Here is a 5,529-nt window from a genome sequence, read left to right as displayed (position 1 = left end):
AGTTTGGGATCTTTTAAAAGTAGCATCACTAAATTACAGAAGAAGTATAATAAACTAAAACAATAAAAACTAACAATGTAAATATAAGATAATGTTTAATTCGTATTTTGGACACTTGATTCAATTCAGCTCTAAAAGTATAGACAAATTATATACTCCTTGTAACACTGAATTTCAAAAGCACCAAGGCAAAAGAGTACCAATTGCCTATGGTACTTAGATAAGACATGCACAATATCTTATAAAAAGTCAAGCAAATAAAATTACATAATAAGCGAACTCAAATCATAGTGCTTTAAAAAATGTCATCACTGGTGATCTTCAAAGAAGGCACTGCCTCGTTAGCATTCCGGTCTAGACGGTGATACTCCACTGTTTTAGAACACGGGCCATCGCGCCATTTTCTGCTTTGAACCAAAAGGAAAATCTTCCTTTTGTTGTGGTATGTAACATAAACAACAGCTACACAGAAAGCAAAAATAGTAAGATGAAAAAAGAAATGGCTATCTTCCGCTTCTATATTTGAAGATAGGCTCTTAAAAGATTTCACTGGCTGTTCAGTTTCCACGTCACCCCCCGTTTTCTTCCAAGGCGTCGTCAGACTCATCGTCCTTGTGGCCGGTGGTCCAGCCATGGTCCGTTTCTCCGTAATCTCCGTTGTCCAGCGTCCTTGGCTTTGGACAGAGAACTGTTCAGCGTGAGAAGACCCTCCTCCTGTGTGCCAGGATCTTCGTTATCAGCTTCCTCTTGGAACAGAGGAGTCAGTGAGGGAGGAGGGCCCCAGACGCTCCCCTGCTTTTCTCTGTACTAGTTGTGGGAGGGAACGTGGTACTGATTTGGGATATGGATGGTTTCGTTTGATTTTCATGTGTTAACGCATTCACGTTCGGGGTAGAAACGCTTGAGCTGAGTACAGTTTGGTTTGACTTCAGTGCTACCAGTGGAGACGGTGGCCGACACAAGCAGGAACGCCAGGACGAGCGGCTGTGCCAGCCCCGCAGGAACCTGGATATCCGATTTGGGCAGCAGCTTCGCTGGCACAGTGCCCCTCACCCTTCCCAGGACTTCAGCAGCCATAACGGACTCGGCCTAGAGCCTGTGCTGTCTCCGGGTCTACGTCATGACGTTCCAGTCTCCATTTCTTTTGGGGCCCATTTTTGGAGCTTGTTAATTTCTTTGGGATGTCTCACGATTTTAATTTATCCTGTGTCCCTGCACTGGTATCTGTGCATTTGAGGAGACAGCCTATTCTGGGTTTTGCTAGGCTTCTTTGGCAACGATAAACCCCAATACTTAGTCTACCCTGTGATTCTGGATGGGCCAATTAGCAAAGATTTTGGGCAGCAGAGCATGCCTTCAAGTTCTCTAGATGGCTGGGCTACTGTCTTTGTTCAGAGTTCAAATGGGAATACTGGCCAGCCCATGCTGTTCAGTAAGACCACTGGCTGAGCCCTGTAACCAGGCAGAGCTACTGGCTGGGGAATGCATTCATCTCTGATGAAGTCAGGACACATGGTGTATTCCTTGACCATGTGGTACTGCTATTTATGTTTTGTAACTATACAGGGTTGTAGGCTGGGCCCTGAAGTTGGGCAAAGTTGTTGTCTGGGACTAATGGGACCAGCTTCTCTGCTCAGAAGTGCACAGTTGAGGTTTGCCTCCCTGCCTGAGCAGGGTCTTGAGGTAAACTTTGACACTGAAATGAGCAGTATCCAAACTCTCAGATGTAGAACTAGTCCCTCCACATTTCTTAAATGCACTGTGGTAGGCAGTGTCTTGGGATGGGTTTGGGGGCCCAGCTGAATGCAGGATTGGCAGAACTAGTCTCTGCTATTTGCCAAATTGTACTGTGGTGGGCATCTCTCTCCCTGGACAAAGCTTTGGGTCAAGGTTGGAGGCTGGGCCTTAAGACTAGCTGCCTAGAGATGCAAGCTGGGAGGGCTGGGCACAGCAGTCCAAGCCTATAATCCTAGCATTTGGGGAGGCCAATGTGAGTGGACCACTTGAACAAGGAATTCAAGAGATTCAAGCTGGGTAGAACTTCTCACCACTTCTGGGAGTGACCAGCTCAGCTCTGTGGCTTGACTATGCTGTTGGCTGGTATCTTTGACAGAGCTGCCACCAAGATCTGCATGCTGGTCACTGTGAGCTCTCCCTCCTTGCCTGTCCCTGCCGGACCTCAGGTGATCCAGTATGCCATTCCTCCCCATGTTCCCTGAGACTGGAGGGGCCGCCTGGGAAGAATTGCAGAATGCTGTGATGCTGTATATACATTCGCACTTGGTTCTCTTTTCCCACTGTGAACTCTGGGTCATGGATAATCCTCTCTGTGTGGTGCTGTGCTGACTTGGAGGGAGGGGCAATGCTGTCAGAGTGAGACCATTTCCCTTACCATTTGAATATGTTCTCTATTTTGTTCTGTGGTCCACGGAGGTGTCTCAGGCTTATTCCCAAGTTTGGGGTTTTCACAAAGGTGTTCTTATCTGTGGATAGTTGTTAGTTCAACTTTTTGTGAAAGTGAAGGGTAGGACCTCTCATTCTGCCATCCTGCTGATGTCACTCCAGATGTTTTTGCATTATTTTCTCTTTGTATTACTATACTATTTTTCTTAATATCTTTTGATGATCACATGAAGATAAGAGAGTAGAATGATGATTACCCGAGACTGGGAAGGGTTAGTGGGGAGTGGGGATAAGGAAGGGATGGTTCATAAATGCAAAACTACAGTTAGATAGAATGAATCTAGTAGTTGGTAGCACAATAGGGTGACTATAGTTAACAATTTATCATATAATTTAAAATAACTAGAAGAGTGGAACTGAAACGTTTCTAGTACAAAGAAACAATAAATGCTTGAAGTAATGGATACCCCAATTACTCTTACTCTTATTTGATCATTACACATTATACACCTGTATCAAAACACCACATGTTCTATAAACTATGTGCAACTTTTATGTGTTCATACTTAAAAATTAAAATGCTAAAACATTAAAAATTAAAATTTTAATTGTGATCAAGTCAAATCTATTCATATTTATACTTGCCCTTCTGGTTCTATATCTAGGAAAAGATTGCCCAACTAAAGTCATGAAGATTTACTACCACATTCAATTTTTAAATATTCAACAAACCTTGCATTTCTGAGAAGTCTTCTTGACTGCTTGATCATGATGTATTACCCCTTTATGTATTAGTGGATTTAATTTGTTTTTGTTGTTGTTTGGTATTTTTTGTTTTTTTGGAGACAGAGTCTCAGGTTGTCGCCCTTGGTAGTACCCTGGTGTCATAGCTCATAGCAATCTCCAACTCTTGGGCTCAAGGGATCCTCTTGCCTTGGTTGTTGTTTTTGTTTGTTTTTTCTATTTTTAGAAGAGACCTGGGTCTCAATTTTGCTCAGGATGGTCTCAAACAGATGAGCTCAAGCAATCCACCCGCCTCGGCCTCCCAGAGTGCTAGGATTATAGGCGTGTGTGAGCCACCAGGCCTAGCCAATTAATGTTTTCAATACCAAGATTTGACACTGTATATTTTCTCTATTTTTAAAATATCTCCTTAATTCCTATATTTGTATTTCCTTCTTTCTACTTACTCTACATCATGAATCTATAATTACATTCCACAGGACAAATCCAGCACAACAACTTCTTTGAAAACAGAATTTTATTAGAACGCTGCCAGCTCATATGTTTACACACTAGCTATGTCGGCTTTCAGGTTGTAACAGCAGGGTTGAGTATGGCCCACCAAGCTGAAAATACTTACTACCTGGCCCCTTATAGGATACGTTTACAGACTTCTATTGTAGGTTTACTTTCCTTTCTTTTTGTTTAAAAACTTTTCTATTTTTCCAAAATAAAATTCAAAGCTATAATTTTCTTTTAATGCCGTCTTTAGCTTTGGCCTATGAATTTTAGTTTTTTCCTGATTTCTAAATATTTGAAGTTTTTAATTATATTTTACTGATTTCTAATTTGATTCCACTAAAAGAAAAACACTCTCTGAAAATCATTCCAGCATACTTTGGATGATGATCAGTGTGCTCCCTGTAGAATTGAGACTCAGTGCTCAATGAATCAAGATGGCTCATGGTCTTATTAATGTGTAAACTGTTGCTTTCAAGCAATTTCAAGAGTTTGAGTCTGTGGATTATTGAATTTACAGTCTTCACTTGTGAACATAAGGCACAAATATTCTATAAGGAGAATGGAAATGTCTCAGAAGGTATTAGTTGAAGTACTCCGGACTGTGAAATCCTCTGAAAACACTATTAACACCACATGACCTGACAAGGGGTTTCCTTTGTCTAAAGCAGTTGGTTCTGCCTTGCCTGAGAAAACTGTCACTCCCTTCAGGAGAGAAATAATTCTCTCACACCCCACCCTTCATTGTGACTTAAGTCAGAATCCAATCCCAATATGACTGAAAGTCAAGTGCAAAATTAAACTACCTGGAAGTGAAAGTTTGGCCACAAAAAGAATTACAGATATCTGATGATTTACATGCTGAAAAATACAGAAATTATTTGTGGAAATGGAGGAGGCTGAACCATAGAAGGCAGAGTAGTGACATTAAACCAGGCTTAATCTGCCAACGTGGGTGTACACGTCCACCTCTGCTTGTGCAGCTATGTGAGATAGCTCGCTGGTCTGGCTACTGTTCTGAACCCACTGCTACTGTAGGGTAGACTGATGTGCCAGAAACTCCCTGACAGAACACTGTTGGAACAATATGCCTTGCCCAGAGCAACCAGAATCCATCTTCCAGAACTTTAACTTGGGGACTCTGCTGACACTTCTATTCATGATCTTTAATCAAATATCACTCCGACAAAGGCAGTCTCTACATCTCCTAGACTTATGATATACAATATGATAGCTACCAGCCACATATAGCTATTGAGCACCTGAAATGTGGCTGGTCTGAATTGAGATGTACTTTAAGTTAAAATACATCAGATTTTCAAGCCTTAATATGGGGGAAAATATAAAATATCTTACTAATAAGTTTTATATTGGTTAAATGCAAAATAGTATTTTGGACATACTGGGTGAAATCAAATATATTATTGAAATTAATCATTTTTATGTGGCTTGCATTATATTTTAATTGAACAGTATCTAGATAGGGAAGAGCTCCCTTTTTTAGTACCTACAGTTATTTCTTTACTAGCATTTGTTTTATCTTTTAAAACTGCCTCCTACACTAGACTATAACTCCCTGCAACATTGGTCAACACAATGATTCCAGAGGTAAAGGTGCCAAAATACACACAGTTGATCTTCATAATTTCTGCATTCCATATTTGAAAATTTGCACTCTTGGTAAAATTTACTTGTAATCCAAAAATCAAAACTCTGCTTTTGAAGTTATTTGTGAACACACACAGATTTCAGCCATCCATACAGATTTTCCAATCTGGGGTAAAACAGCAATGATCTGCTTTCTTGTTTCAGCTGTCAAACTTTAAACAAGTGTTCTTTTCAGTCTATTAGTGCCACACTTTTTACTTTTTTTTTTTTTTTGGC

General features: G+C 40.7%; 1 pseudogene; it reads right to left on the bottom strand.

Annotated features, from left to right (window-relative positions):
- Nucleotides 1–295: 295 nt before the first annotated feature.
- LOC100955351 lies at nucleotides 296–1,077 on the bottom strand (annotated as a pseudogene).
- Between the last annotated feature and the right edge of the window lie 4,452 nt (nucleotides 1,078–5,529).

This window comes from Otolemur garnettii, unplaced genomic scaffold (genome assembly GCF_000181295.1).
Source record: "Otolemur garnettii isolate 467f Iridium unplaced genomic scaffold, OtoGar3 scaffold00084, whole genome shotgun sequence".
Lineage (NCBI taxonomy): Eukaryota > Metazoa > Chordata > Mammalia > Primates > Galagidae > Otolemur > Otolemur garnettii.
The sequence above is the reverse complement of the archived record's forward strand: the minus strand, read 5'-3'. Positions and strand labels throughout refer to the sequence as shown.